The sequence below is a fragment of the Xenia sp. Carnegie-2017 genome, unplaced genomic scaffold (genome assembly GCF_021976095.1).
Source record: "Xenia sp. Carnegie-2017 unplaced genomic scaffold, XeniaSp_v1 HiC_scaffold_23, whole genome shotgun sequence".
Taxonomy (NCBI): domain Eukaryota; kingdom Metazoa; phylum Cnidaria; class Anthozoa; order Malacalcyonacea; family Xeniidae; genus Xenia; species Xenia sp. Carnegie-2017.
The window spans coordinates 10,930-27,746 of NW_025813486.1; the positions used below are offsets into that span (position 1 = coordinate 10,930).

General features: G+C 34.1%; 1 long non-coding RNA gene and 2 pseudogenes across 1 annotated transcript; all 3 read left to right on the top strand.

The window, feature by feature from the left end:
- Positions 1–615: 615 nt before the first annotated feature.
- LOC124447914 lies at positions 616–2,787 on the top strand (annotated as a pseudogene).
- A 4,321-nt stretch (positions 2,788–7,108) lies between these two features.
- On the top strand, positions 7,109–7,823 carry LOC124447915 (annotated as a pseudogene).
- A 5,102-nt stretch (positions 7,824–12,925) lies between these two features.
- LOC124448657 lies at positions 12,926–15,807 on the top strand. The gene is made up of 3 exons (XR_006949200.1): positions 12,926–13,191; positions 14,412–14,474; positions 15,768–15,807. It is a non-coding gene; the product is annotated as an uncharacterized LOC124448657 (long non-coding RNA).
- Positions 15,808–16,817: the final 1,010 nt, after the last annotated feature.

Consider the following 16,817-nt stretch of genomic DNA (forward strand, 5'->3'; position numbering starts at 1 on the left):
CTTGAAAGTTATTTTTTTGTACGGCAAATGATCACAAATAATATGGAGAAACAAAGATTAAATGTTCTTAGTTTATGAATGTGGACACGTACGTATAACTAAAGAAAATATTTATTGTTGACGGTGGACATCCATGTGGCGTTTCGAGGCTGAACTACACGTACTTAATAACAAACATTTTGTACAATGCAGTGATGAAGCTCTGTAACTTTTCTTAAAATATTTCTTCCCTTGAGCTGCTTTAACGTTTTGCATGTCGTCGCCATACACAACGCAAAATGAAATGAAATTCCATCGACGACAATATTTGGCATTCAAAGAATTAAAACTAAACATTATGTTCATTGTAAGTTTTCATTTACGTTCATCATTTTTGTCTGTAAAATATTGAACAAATTGTGAAGTGACATTTACTTAAATTATCTCATTTAGATATCTTCTGAAGAATGATGAAGTGTAAACAAAAGATGTTATTCTTAAGCAACGCTTTCATCAGCTCAATATAAATGTCAATAGACAAGTCACTGTCATTAAACTATGACTATTCTAAAACGTTTTTTCTCGGCATTTTGTCAACATTACAATTGTGTGGAGTCCACTGGTCGAACACACAGGATGGAGACAATGTTGGCAGCTAATGCCATTCATGGAGGTAATAAGGATGATACAAAGTCTGGTACCATTGGAATATTGGAGACATTAGAAAAAAAGTGCAAAGTGGGTGATATAGTAAAAGGATTAGAAAAGTGCAGTAAGTTTAAGAGCAAGGTTTTTCCAAAAATTTACAAAGAAGATTTGGAGAAGTTCGAAAGATCAGATGAGAATATGTTAAGATCGATTGCTGTGTATTAGAGCAAAGGAGTTATGGGCAAAGAAAAGTATAGAAGAGTTTATAAGGCTAGCTCATATGAGCAGATATGTGGTAGTAAGAGAGCTAAGCGTGTTAGTGTTGCTAAATGTCCCATCCCTCGGCTGGTTCCCTATGATAGATTAATGCAATACATTAAATCTATTGATATTGGTAAGTTATTTAGTGTTCGTGAACATCTGTGCAATGGGTTGGATGAGTGTGAGAAGGTCAATGGTTTTTACAGAGATATAAAAGATATTCTTGTTAAGCTGGCAGAATTTTATTTGAACAGTGGTAAGTATAAACTTTTCAACTTTAATCAGCCAAACACATTTCATGTTGCTATTTGTGGAGATGGGGCCCCTTTTGGAAGAGATGATTCAGCGTGCTCTTGGCTGGTAAGTTTTCTAAACATTGGACATGGCGTGTTGAGCAGCAATGAAAATTTCCTGCTCTTTGGTGCTAATTGTTTAGAGAACTGTCTCCCTGTAAAACGCTTCCTCAGCAAGCTAATGGCTGACATAAAACGAATTGAAAGTGCAACGTTCTCTATTGTAGTTAATGAAGAGAGCATTGTTGTGAAGTTTGTATTTTCTGAATTGCCAAATGATATGAAAATGCTCGCTTTCTTAGCTGAAGAACTTACTAACAGTGCCTCATATTTTTCTACTTTTGCAGATGTTAGTCTGGAGTCAATGTCAACTAGTGGACATGGAACGTTTGGCCGTGATGTGCACGATACGTGGAAAAATTGGAAGTGTTCGGAGAGAGTTAAAATGGCAAAAACGTTTATAACTATAAAAAATCAATTGAACACAAAAATGTGAAAGCCAGCACCAAACGAGCAAATGTTACAGCTTTTATTGCCAAGCAAAGAAGTCGCCAAGAGTTTGTTCCTTTGGTGACTGAGCTAATTGATAAAGCCCATGTCGAATTGCTTCATTTAAAAAATAATGCATGCGCCTTAGCTCATCGTTATCTTTTAAATCAAGCCATTGAAATGTCAAAACCTAATTTGTCATCTTCTTTCTCTCGGATTCCACCAGGTACTCCATTTTACAAGTTCATCGATGTCTTACGATCAAAATGCAATCTTAATAGGCTGGCGAAAAGAATTATTCGATGGTATGACGAAAATGCAAAGATCGACGGAATGGCATTTAACTATAGATTTACAGGTAAGGACTCTCGGATGTTTCTACATAATTTCATGTTTCTTATTGATGAACTTGAAAATGGTGTATCTGATAAAACTTCTAAAATTCTTCACATTCAAGCCTATCTCTGTCTTTGCTTGCGAAATGCAGTTGCTTTGTTTAGTCGTGTGAATATTAATGATGAGCAGGTAATACAACTAAAGCATTACTGTGAAAATTTTCATCGTGGTTACTGGCTTTATTTGAAAGTGAATCCAACCGTATGGACTTTAGGTTTTGTTGTTCCAGTTCATACCAAGGAAATGAAAGCACGTTACGGGTTAGTGTTAGGTTTAAACTCCATGGAGGGTAGAGAAGCGAAGCATATTGCAATCTCTATGTACTGTGCCAACACTGCATATACTCAACGATGGCAACAAGTTTTCATCACGAGTACATCTCATTAATTTGGTTGCGTAAACATGGTTACGATTACGTTAGTAGTTCCTGTACTGATAGTAGCCTTTCGTACATCCCCAAGCAAGTCCGTGATAAAGATCCTAACTATTGTGATTGTGGCTTAATCCGCTTGTTGATTACCACAAAATTGGACTCACGTGTGTAAAAAATCGCAAATAATAATTCGACTATTAAAATGGACGAGTTTGGGAAATATTTTTGAAAGAAATGGCCAATATGTGTAAGGGTAATTTTTGCGCATTACTTCCAAGTTGTTGGATGCTTTCATTTATAGCTTTTTGGACAGCCATGTTCTCATTTAAACCAACAGGCCTACAATAGAAATTAGGTTGAAACAAAAGTGAATTACTGAAAACATTACAAACTCAAACTAACATAAAAGGACAAGTACTCACAAGAGATCAGCAACTTCAAACAGTGGAACGGAATGATTACATTCAGCTTTATTCAGATTAATCGATGGTTTATCAACATTTTCACTGGATTTGCCAATTACATTATTTGATGATGGTAGATTGTTGCAGTCAATCCAGTCATCATCAGAATCACAGCCCATAGCTCTCTCTATCGCACGAATCTCATTTTCCTCATCACTTAACCAATTTGTAATAGGTAGCATACTGGTCTCTTTCTTTTCAGTTTCTGGACAAAGATACAGAGTAATTCGGCTACAGCTTTTAGCAAGGCCTTCCTTGTATTTTCTCAAAGTGAACTCTTCACAGTCCAGGTATCTTTTTAGCTATTTTTCCATCAGGAAAAACCAATACGTAACCCCGGTCTCGGCTGAAGGTTCTGTCATAGTCTTCCCACTTCTTCACTGTTCTTTCCCTTACTTCGTCATAGCTCATTCGAAGGAATAGCTCATTCGCTTTGTCAACTTCACAGGAAAAGATTTGCCACGTTGTACTTTCGCCTCACCATACTCGTATTCCATTAAACCAACGTTGATAATGACCTCATCTTTTGACTTGCTGCGTGTCCCTTCTGCCTGTCAATTTCTTTTATTAGGTTTAAAATGTGACTGCCTCTCAATCTCTTTTTGTTTTTTAAAATCGGCGAACGTGGATACTATTGATGGCGTCCCACTCGTGAATTGTTATTAGTACTGGAAGTAGAAGCTGAGCGATCTATCTCGGCGTTGGCACCACTTGTTTCACTTTTTTTTCGCCCACATGACGGGCAGTAGACAAAGCTGTCTTATAATTTATACCCACAAAAGCAACAATACATTTTGCGTGATTTTGTGGCGTGTGAAAGGAATTAGCATGCAAGTTCGTCGGAAATGAGAATACCACTCAATTGAGAATACCCAGTGAACTCCCTGAGAAAACCAGAGAATACACGTGTGTGCTTTGGTTGTTGAAAGCAAGCCAAGTTGGGAACATGTGCCATTGTATTTTGTATTCAAAATATTTTAGTTGATTCTACATTTCACGCAAGTGAAAGATTTAGTAGTGTTTTTGACAGCTTTTTGTCGCGTATTATTCAATAATTAACACTTAATAAACCTTATTTACTTGTATCTAGTAGTTTGATTTGTGTTATGATTATTTTGTTGGAGATTTATAATTTTTTTACGCACTTACATATTTATTCGTGTATTGCACATACGTGCCACCGTAGTTTATATTGGTTTATATAGGAGTTATAGAGTCCTAAAGTGTGACGTCACGTTACCATGGAGCTAAAAAATGCAGTTCTAAACAAAATATCGTATGCGAGCCATTGAGTTCTATAATAACTGGAGGGGAAACGTCAACAAAATTAGTATAAATTATTAGCGCGCGGCCGCGTGGTCAAAAACATGGCGGATTTTGGTGGTCAAAGTCAGCGGAGACGCGGGCTCATGAAATAAAATTTTGTCGCCCACCCTGATTTGACCACCACGATTGCGAGTATAGAAAATATCAAAACTATTTATTTTCCTAACATAAACACTTTTTAAAACTTTATTTATTAAACTGCCAACTTTTGTGGTTTGCGGATGCTGAAATAGCGACAGAAAGGGAACATTTCTTGACTCCGGTAAGTAGCACAGTATTAGTTTTACTATTTTGTTTTTAACACGATACTTGAAGAGTGTTTCTACTACTAAGTTTTAATTTAAAGTTATTTTGGTCCAGTCTTGTTTGTTCTTCACTTAATCGCTCGCCAGACGTGGCGAAGCTGTCAATTTTTATCGAGTTTTGCATCCATCTTGTATCATGATCAAGGCATCAAGCTAAACTCTCCTGATTTGAATTGAGTTTACCTCCCAAAAATGGGGCATAATTTGTTCATGTTTTTTTTTTGAAAAGATGAAGGGAAAGTTTACAACAGAGTTGTGTTGAAATTGAATGCAGTGCCATGCAAAATTAATGAGAACTATGGTATATGTTGTATAATAAAAATAACTATTAAACTGTTTGCCTGCTCAATTTGACTGACTGTATAGTGTAGACAATTATAATGGGATTGGAAAGTTGGATTTATGCAAACAATTTTAAAGTACTACTTAGCGTTTCTGTAAATGAAGTATTTATTGTTATAGTAAACAGGTTACTACTTCAAAACCAAGATAAAAGTAGTGTGTTGAACAATGTGCTAAGATTTGTTTCTACCTTGAAATTTTTGTTCAACAGTAGCTTATGATTATATCATTAATATGCATGAAAAATTAAACATATTATTGTCTCATCTCATTAAATCCATACTTGGTATGATTCCAGGTGATCCACAAATTCACATCGGATGCATTGGTTACAATGAAGTTGAATGTAGAAGAAGCAAAAATAGATGGCAAAGAAATTCTTTGTGTCTTATGAAGAATTAGTAGAAATCAATAAAAAGAATTCTTTAAACAAATTGTAAACAAATTTAAATTTGCTCATGGTCAAGCAACCTAGTCAAAGAAGCAAAGTCTGTCTTCAACATGTGACCTTTCCAATTATTTAGTTTCTTTGTACAAAATACTATTTTCGAGAAACTTGATTTGTAAGTCTTTCATTAATATTTTTTTACCAAGAGATAAAAGGAACTAATTCAAAGGCTTGATGTAAAATACAAAGATTTAACAAGTTGTTTATCATTTAATTCCCAAATGTTAGTTTGTACATATAAATAATTAGTATTGGTAGCTGTAAGTTGTTTAAGCAAAACAGAAGAGTAGTAGTGCTCGAAGGGGTTAGCATTTTGAAAAATTATATCTTGTTCATGACATATATTACACAATTCCAAAAAACTGTAAGTAATGCACAATAATATCTATAGAACTTGATAAATTTCTTCACCTACACTGTCAAATAACTATTTTGCCTTCATGCAGCAATAGACAGTGTTTTTGTCAGAGAAACCAATGCACTTTAGTTTCCAAGTTTGTAATTTCAATGGAAAATTAATGTAGTTCTGTTCAGTAATAGATCCAAGATTCTGCCAAGCTGTTTACAAAATACAAATTACCAAGCAACAGTGTCATGGTGTTTTGAATTTTTTCTTTTTTGTAGCTCTTCTAGTTCAACATACTTTCTTTATGAGTTTTCAGTAGATTTATCAGGTAATGACAATACACTTATGATACTTATCCATGGTAAATTTTCAGTTGACTTATGTCGTAGGACTGAAGCAAACATTTTCTCGCTTCCTTAGGAGCATTTTTACACAGATTTATCCATTTGAAGCAAGAAAAATAGGTGCACCAAACTGTTTACAAACAGTCAAACACACAAAAGCATGAAATAATGTATAAGTTTGACGAGATTGACAGGTCTAGTAAAGAATGCCGTTTGATTTTCACTTTTAAAAGGCTAAAATGTCATAAAATAACTTAAATGTTACATCCAAAATATGCGTTTCTCTACCGTCGATTTTCTTTATTTTGATGTGTGTCTGTACTGTGTTTTTCACGCAATGCTGAAGCATTATTTTCACATGATATGCTGTCGGTATCGTAATTTTTTTCTCACTTGTTTTCGTTCATACAAACAGTGTTAGAAATCAGGAGGGAGTGAAGATTGAAAAAAATTTTTAAAGTGGAAGTTTTGACCACCAAAATCCGCCATTACCGCCATGTTTTTGACCACGAGGCCCAGGCCCCTTTGCCCCTCCAGGTCTTATAGAGCTCAATGATGCGAGCGCTTTGGACACGCTTCCTTTGTTTTGAATGTCTAAAGCTTTAATTATCCATTGTAATCCCACAAAAGACAATAAAAAAAAACAGGAATGGTTAAAAGGTAATCCAAGGGATCAACTTTTGTTTAAGAAGTGTAAAGGACGCGGGTCAAACGGGCAAAATGGTTTACTGTTTTGCTCCTACATGTGACCATTCGTCGGAGGGCAACACTTGCAAGTTCTTCGCTTTTCCAAGTGCTACAATGCTGAACGACGAGTACAAGAGATGGTTCGACTCATAAGGTATGAACTGATATTCAAAAGAATTCCTTATTCGGTGAAAATTTGATGAATTACGTGATTTTAAGTGAGATTTACGGACTCTATTCAGGTGAAGAGTTGACATCAGGACATGAGGGAGAATCATCGAATACTGAATGATAAAGCTTCAGCTAGTTGTCTTTTAACAGTCGCTTTGTATTTTCCGTAGCCAAAACCTTAAATCTTAGTGCTTTGGAAGGTATAATCCATCAATTTTGAGGATCAAATTTTATCACTAATGAAAGTACGACAGAACAACACACAGCTTCACCTAGCCCAATTGTTTCATTGTAGTGTGGCCACAATTTCTAACATTGTTATAGCATTCACTCATGTTTTGCATGAAATTTTGTTTGACGACCTAATGACGTCGATTCCATCCCAGAAACAAAAAAGCAAGATCTCTGCACCCTCCTCTTTCAGGCAATTTGAATCCTGTCTGCACAGATATTGAGCTTGCTGCACCGGGATTGATGAGTCAGCAAAATGCAACCTTTTTATCATACAGAGGAATGAATTCCTTTAAGGTAATAGTTGGTGTTGCACCAAATGGAGTCATTACTAATGTCAGTCGGCTGTATCCAGGTTCTATTTCAGACAAGGCCATTGTGTAACAGTCTGGACTCCTTAATCACTTGACAGCTGGAGATATGATTCTGGCGGACAAGGGTTTCCTTATCCAGGATGTTGTACCACATGGTGTCTGTGTCAATATTCCACCTTTTCTGAATAATGGAACTTTCACAAAGAGTGAGATCAAGAAAACAAAAGCCATAGCTAAAGCACAGATTCATGTCGAAAGAGCCAATGCTAGGCTGAAAGACTTCAAAATTTTAGGTGCCATTCCTTTGTATTTGCACTGCTATGCTGACATTTTGTTTCAGTTATGTGCAACACTTGTAAATTTGCAATTTCCTCTCATCAAAGAGGGATCGAAGATATGGTTTTGAGTAGTTTTATGCTTGAACTACATTGGACAGTTTTTAATAATTATTGTTGTTCAAATAGAAATAAAATAATTTGTAGACTGAGGCTTACTTGAAGAAAATACAGCTAGAGGGTGTGGGGGTGGAGCATTCTAATATAACAGTAAAGGGATGATTTTACCTCCTAGGGATTACAATATTTATCATCTGGTACAGCCTGGGTGTACATAGGTGTCAAATTAGATCACTGCGAGAATTCTTTTATCATGTTTAGGAGAACAGAAGTTAAAAGAAGTTTTGACATATGTTTTACAATGGATGTCTTTTGGGATAAAAATAAAAGCAAGCTGCCCACAGTTACCCATAGGAGTCTTTCTGAACATTTCCCATGAGCATCCATCACTTTTATGGGAATTTTCCTCCCCCAGGAAAACAACATTAAATGATGTACCATATTTCCATGTCTTTTAAATACCATGTTATCCTTGTGTTTATTAATAAAATGCAAATATATGTATAGCCTGTTACCACAACTCCTCACACCAAACAGTGGTAGGTCATATTGAGGACTGAAAACCGACGAGTATCATTATTTTTAAAACAAATCGTTCATTAAAAGCCTTTTTATTTCACTACAAAGAAAATCACGCCCTCTGTTCATTTGGGCAACAAAAACAGTCTAAAACTTAATCTTGACATTTGGCATTCACCGTCACTTTATAAACCTTTTCTTTCATTCTTGCGTGTACTTCTCCTCGTAAAACACTCTTCTGGTAAGTAAATGCTTCAATGTGATCTGACTTAAGTGGTTTCCCCCCTTTTTTATAGATTTCTTTTCTTCTGAGAAGAAAAAAAAGCCAAGCTTGGATAACGTCTCCATTTTGAATCGAATGGGCGCTTGTTTGGAACTGAATTTTTAGCACCATGGAAACATTGACGTCACCACCAAGACTCTATTGTTCCAGTTTATATTACAGTTCAATGGTGTCCCCACAGTACCCATGGTACGCGGCCAACTCAATGAAATCTCACTTCTTGACAGAGCTTATTACATCATTGAGCTCTATAAAGACCTGGAGGAAACGTCAACAAAATTACTATAAATTATCAGCGCGCGGCCGCGTGGTCAAAAATATGTACTTTGGTTGTCAAAGTCAGCGGAAAGACGCGGGCTCATAAAATGAAATTTTTCGCCCACCCGGATTTGACAACCACAATAGCGATTATATAAAATATCAATGCCAAACACAAAACTTTAGAAATTTTATCTTTAAAACATGTTGCAAACTTGTTTGGTAGACGGATGCTGAAGTAATGCCAGAAAAGGAAACATTTCATGATACCGGTAAGCAACGTAAGATTGTTTACCATTTAAAGTGTTCAGTGTTTGTTTTAAGTCAATACTTGAAGTGTGATTGTATATATTTGTGAATGTTTTTACTCTAAGTTATAATTTAAGTTATGTTTATCCATTCTTATTTGTTCTTTACTTAATCGCTTGCTAGACGAGGCAAAGCAACCAGTTCTTATCGAGATATGCATATCTTAACTCCTTGTTTCAACTGAGTTGAAATGGAGGATTTTCATGATATTTTTCTGAAAATATGAAGCAAATATTAAGGACAGAGCTGTATTGAAATCAAATGCAGTGCAAGATTAATTAATGAGCTTTGGTACATGTCGTACAATAAAAATACCTGTATTAAACAGCTAGCCTGGACAATTTGACAGATTATGGACAATCATGATGATGGTGGTAAATGGTTTGCTTTTATGCTAAAAGTTTATGAATGCCATCTGGTGTTTCTGTAAATAAATTGTTTGTTACACAGTGTAGTAAACAGGTTAGTACATCAAAATCAAGATAAAAACTACTTTGTTCAATAATGTGCAATTTTGCTCCTACCTTGAAATATTTGCTCAAGCAAAGCTTATCATGACATGCATGAAACATTAAATACAGTACTGCATCATCTGACAAAGTCCATATGTTTTCAATTCAGGTGATTAAAATTCACATAAGATGCATTGGTTGCAATGAAGTTGAATGTGGAAGAAGCAAAATTGATGACAAAGAACTTTTATGTCTTTTGAAGAATTACGATATCATTTAAAAGAATAAGAGTAGCAATCTAGTCAAAGAAGTACATCGGCCTTCAACATGAGACTTTCAATTATGTATAGTTATTTTGTACAAAATACTATTTTAGATAAACTTGATTTTAAGTCATTACTGATATTTTTACAAAGACAAAAGAAAAATTCAAGGCATAATGTAAAATTCAAAAATTTGTCAAGTTGTTTGAACCTAGAAAAATTAGTATAGGTAACTGTAATTTGTAAGGACACAAGAGAAAAGTAGTGCAAGAAGGTTAGCATTTTTGAGAATTAATAAGTTCTTGACATACATTACACAAGGCCATAATATTATAAATAATGTCTGTATAATAACAATTATACAACATGCTAAATATCTTCACCTACATTATAATTATTTAAACAGGTTTGCCTTCATGCAGCAATAAGAAAAGTGTTATGTCAGAGAAACCAATGCACTTTAATTTAAAAATCGTATTTTCAATGGGAAATTAATGTAGTTCTGTTCAATAGTAGATCCATGGTTGTCAATGACAATCCAGTTACTAATATCTTGGCTCAAAACAGACCAGCAACATGATTATAGAATTTTTGAATTTTGTTCTTTTGCTCTCCTAGTTCGAGATATTTTCTTCATAAGTTCTCAGTAGATTTATCAGAATATCATAATACCTTATAAGACACCCAGAATCAATCCTACCAAAAAAAACTCAAAAAATACATACCTACTTATAATAATATATTTCCAGTCGACTTAAGTCGTAGAGTTGCTAACTTTTTTCTAATTGGACATTTTAACTAATATTTACTCATCTATTCAAGAAGACAGTTGCACGAAGCTGTTAAAAAAATAGTCAAAAACACAAGTATTGCGCATGGGATTATGCATTAAAGCTTAACGACACATTGACAGTGTAAAGAATGCCGTTTGATATTTATTTCTAACAGCTAAAGCATTACTGACAACATATACGCTATTATATTTGATTTACCTCATTTAAATGTGTGTCTATTTCTAAAATCTGAAGCATTATTTTCAATATTTTATGCTTACGGTATCGTGGTTGTTTTCGCTGGTTGTCATTGATATAGCAGTAATAGAGTTCGGATTCGGGAGGGCGAATGTTAAAAATTTTCTCAAAGTGGAAGTTTGACCAAAATCCGCCATTACCGCCATGTTTTTGACCACGGGTCCAGGCCTTGCCCCTCCAGTTCTTATAGAGCTCAATGATTACATCCCGGGCGGAGGGTGCGTCTGCGATGCATTATGGTCCAGTGTAGTGGATCATAGTTGATAATTATTGATGTCTTTGAAAACCCTAAGCATACTACGTATAATAATCATTGATATAGTGTGAAGCACCATATTCGTTTTAAGTGCCTTTTCCCTTCGAATAAAATCATGGATGAGATAAATGCAATGAAAAGTTTAGATTTGTTACATTAATGAACATTTCGATGGCGTGAACATTGAAAATGATTGTGTTTATCATTACTGATGGGAAAAATGAAGCCAATTGTTTTGCAGAAACTTCAAACAATTAATTCTATTAGCTTTGTTACCGTCGAAAATCATTAGTAAGAGATGAGTAATAAGAGATTTACTCAAGCAAGTAAGTGCGTACATAAAAGCCGTAAACTGTTATGTTTGACTTCGTCAATCTTACATCCAAACAACTTAAATGAACACGGATAACATGAAACCAATCATGCTAATGTTAGTTAGGCCGCAAGCAAAGGGTTCCTGAAATACGTGTCTGAGGATGACTTTGAAATAAGTCGAAAATTTACAGTTCACTTCTCGTCTTGTTTTGATTGATATTTTAATCTGAAGAGATGTCCTGTTTTTCAGAATTTGTTTTATATTATATTTTTTAAATTGTCGGCTGGTCAGAGTTTTTGGACAAATACATGTGTTGCTTGAAATAAGATCCCGACGACGCAAATACGCTTGAATAATCCCACTTAACATACTTAATTGAAAATATCGTTTTTTCCAAAAATGGGTTAATTGGAAAACACGAAAAACAATGATCGCGCAGATGTTGTAACTCAGCTATAGAATGAATTACAATACATGTTCTCGTAGATCATGCAGTTTTTGAATTGTAATTGTAGATCATGCAGGTGTATTTGTGAAAATTCAAGCCTAAACAGAAATTTTAAAATGGAATTAGAGAGAGAGAAACTAATATCACTCATATTTGGCTCTTGCTATGATGATATTCATGAGTATGTTTTAACCAAAGTCTTTAAAGCATTATACAGTGGATGAGAAACTTAAATTCATTTTAAATTCATTTCTTTGTTTTGCTGTAGACGAAATACCGGTGTTTGCAAAATCTGCAAAGATAATGATGGTGAAGACTGGCTTGGATGCGACAAATGCTTTCAGTTTTCCATTCGAGCTGTTTAAAATTAGACTTTTCTGCTGCCCTATCCAACTATTTTGTTTGTCCATGCTAAAATTATTGGCATTGATATCAATACAAATAATACATTTATCATCTTTACATTAAATAAGTTTGCAGGAAACAGGCAGACAGTCATAAAGTGCTTCAATGATTGTGCTGGATTTAGAAGAAATGAAACTTGAATGGTAGCATAAAGCAGCACAACTGTCATAACGTCCTCCATTTCTGTAACAACACAAACCTTTTGCATTATACACTCTAAAGAAAGCATGGTTGTAGTTTCTTAATTCAGTTGCTTAACTTAAAGTCAAAATTGATTACAGTTTAAATACAAAACAGTAAATACGAAGGAGAATACATACGTAACATACCTGCTTTTGACGAGTGCAGAAAAAAGTTTTCGTATTCAGCGATCAATTACGTAGCATGAACTCATACAACATGTACATCGTTTTTTGCTGACCCTCTAATCTTATCTTTTATCATTTTCAATTATAAAACAGTGAACTGTAATCACAACATTATTTGTTATTACAGTTCATGAATAAATCATTGGATAAATGGGATTAGTTGAATAATACCATTTTATCCACTACACTGACCATAATGCATCGCAGACGCACCCTCTCTCTCCGCCCGGGATGTAATGTTTCCCTCTTGACTTGTTCACTCGTTATTGTGTTCTTATTTCGTTGGAACTGGCAGAGTTGGCGAATATTTTAATTTTATAGTCGAAATGACCGCGTTTTTACCGTCAAATCTTTTGGCATTATTTGCTGCTAGACCTCCCATACCATATCTTCCGCCTCTGGATAAACTAGGTCATCAGAAAAAGCCTTGGCCGTTACAGTGGAATTGCGAGTATCGTTGCTGACTTCGAGGTATTAAATACGTCGATAATTTAATGTTGCAATACATTTTAAACACCTCTGTGGGTTTTGTTGTTGCGTTTTGAACACTAGAGGAATGAAAATCAGATATCTCGATTTTGTTCACATGTGTTGAAATTATAGTCCATAGGATGCAAACCTTATTTGACTATAAAATATTGGGTAGTTATCGCGTATTCTATACGAAACAAACAATTCAGTAGTTTGGCAATCGACCTGATATACAAGATTTTGAAAACTTTGATGTTGCAGTTCAAGGAAATATACGTATTAAAATTTTCCCTGCCTTGTTTGTTCTTGTGAAAACCACGTGATTGAAATGAAAAATATTGGTTTATCAGCATAATTTTTTTCAATAAAGTGCATGTGAAGCTTGTCAAAGAATTTGATGTACTAGAAGTTAAATATGATGCAATATATTTTCTTATTCCAAATATTTTATATCACCAAGTTGACAGAAATACATATCTATGATTGGGTTTTCTGATTTTTAAAGTCATATAATAGCTATTGTTTATTGTACCTCATTGTTTTAAATCAGTCATAAATCCAGATGATATAAGTAGACAGCTACATTAAGTTGAACTTAACAAGTTACTTATTCCCAATCTGTTTGAGTACACAGAATGTGAATTTTGATTTCATTTGTAAAGTAATTGAATGGAAGGTCTAATTTAATCAATTGATGAACTTTCTTTTTCTATTGTGTTTAATTGGATTTGCTTTCACTAGCATTGATTTTAATAAGATTTTTTATACAAGAAATGCTAACATATTAATGCTTTTAATTATACATATTATTTTTCTAATGATTTTTGGGAATTTTGGTTTTTTCATAATTTCGGAGAATTCAAGTAGAACTTTTATTTATTTAGAATAAAGTCAATAACATTTTTGAAATTTCAAGGTTATATGCACACACATTTCTTGCATTGAAAATTGCCCAAGCTCAGCAATTCTAGTGCTGCTTCAAGTGATAGATATATTTAGTTAAACCTTGTATTTTTCTAATTTTCAAGTCTTGAATGAATGTGCAAAACTTTTGAGCAACATTAATCCCCAACTAAGAGACATTGATTTTCATATTCCTCAGCAACTGACATGTGATTGTGTATAGAGGTACATTGCCAATTTGGTATCTATAAAAACTGAATCACTTCAAAAGTTTTGCAGGTGCTGTCAGTAAAATCGACTCTACTTATTTTTCATAGGATCCTGAAGACACACCTGATCCAACTCGTGGAGAAACTAGAGTTAAAAAAATAGAAAGAAAGGTATGTTTTTGGTTTCAGGGTGGTAAATTTTAAGTTGGTACATTAAACCAGTCAAGTGAAATAGGTGAAAATTTGTGAAATTGCTAAGTTCCATATTTCAAAATCAAAGCAAACGTAGATTATCACTACCTACGATCAAAAACATTTTTCATACAAATCTGTCATTACTGCAAGACTAATAGAGCAACATTACTTTGGGTATTCATTGCTGAGGTCAGTAGTTTCTGTATGAATGGCCTGTCGGCAATCTTCAAAGCTGAAAATATGCAATTGGCCAGTTATTGATTTTGACCAGTCTGCAGGCAGGCAACTTTAAGTGTGCTTTCACTAATCTGTAGGTTAGCTTACAAACTTTCCTTTAATACAATTGGTCAACAAAAGAGCAAAGAAAACCGTCATTGGTCAATTTCTATTGACTGGTCTGTCAGGTCAAAAGTTGAAAATAAAGACATCGCACTCAATACAAATCATTGTTCCAACTCAAAGTCTGTATTATAAGGATATTTTAGTGCACTAAATGAAAAAATGGTTGTAACAGCGCTTGAAAAACCTTATTCGGTTTCAAAATATTTCTGCTTTTGGCCTATACAGGCACACTATCCCTAAAGAGCTGAATTCTAAATTGAGAATGTTAAAGCGGGTGCTGAGCTGATCACATTGTTGAATAGGAAATTATAAAAATGTAAATGCATTTCACTGCGATTTTAGAGCTGAAGTTTATATCCCTCTGGATTAAAAACAAAGATCAAATACACAGCTTTAATAGTACTCATTACATTTTAATTTGTCATGAAAGCACTAGCGTTTCTTTTAAAGTTTACTTTTCTCTGTAATATGTCTCTGCTAGTAATTAGACCTATTTGCATTTTATTTCAAGTGCTTAAGAAGTCTTGAAGATGCAGAGTTTATCTTAAAAATACACTTTCATTTTTGAGTTATTTAAAAATATTATGACTTATGATTTTTGAGATAGGGCAAAAAGTTGTATTGAGCTTTGCTTACATTTCAGAAAAATTTGAACTTTAATTAGTATTATTATATTAATGTCAGTATCAAAATGGTATGAAGGGGGTAAGATAAAAGGATGGATCCACCACTGTTCTCATCATTGCAACTTTTTAAAAGAAGTTCAATAAACTTGTGAGAGGATCAGTTGTCAGAATAAACAGTTGTTATTTTATAACATAATATATATATATATATATATATCTAGTATACAATATGATGGTGGTGGCTGATGGTAAAATATTTAACTAGAGCTGTAGCTTACATGTTGTATTTTTGAAAATAGAGAAGCGATGAAAGAATTGGAAAGAACAAAGAGGATTTGGAGAAAGCTGCAGAAGAATGTAAGTTGATCCTAAATTGTTATAAATGTTCTAAATTGTTTTATTTTATGTTGCAGGCTGTTGGTGAAGAGTAGTGATTAAATAAATGTTATGTGATGTTTACTTTGCACTTGAACTTAGCACCGAACCTTTAACATTGACAAAATGAAGTGCATTGTGAACATACCTGTATTTTTGTACCAATATAATTTAAAAAAAAAGCCTAACTATATTGCCTTTAAGTCAACTAAAACAGGAATAAGCTGTATTAATACCAAAATTTGTCAGGCAACAAAATCATTTGCCACTGACTCTTAACACTCCACGAAAGATGGACAAAGTCACTAGTGTTTTAGTGGTTTGTACTCCACTAAGAGGGGACAAAACTCAACATCATAAAAACTGTGAAATTTACGTGCTGTATATTTATTTTAATTATTTTAGGGGATCCTCACACTGATCCAAATGCAATCACGGATGCATTGAAAACTTTATTTGTTGGAAGACTGGTAAGCAATATTTTTTAGGAATAGGAATTGAGCATTGCTTCGGGGCTGTTCATACGAGCCCAGCTAACTGGGATTCAGTGAGGCGTTAATCGATTTTGGCAAATGGAAACAATTGTATTCTTACATATCATTAGATAAATCTTCTAGAGCAACTTCACTATATTTTGATTTAATAAGTATGCAAAACATTTAAAATTGAAACAACCAGTTTGGCCTAATTTGAGAATTTCAACAGGAATGGCTTGTGGCACTTAGCAAACAGCTGTAATCTTTAAGCTTGAAGTTTTGCCCCCTTTCAATGCCTCAAAATCAATTAACGCCTCGATGAATCCCGTGTAGCCGGGCTCATATGAACAGCCCCTTAATTAGATGAGTACATTGTTAATTGTTTTAATTATTCGTTATATGCATACCGTATGTAACCAGGTTTTTTATTTACACCCACCATTACATGTATGTATAGTTAAGGTTATTATCGAGCTCACTATAACGGTCGGTCAGCAGCA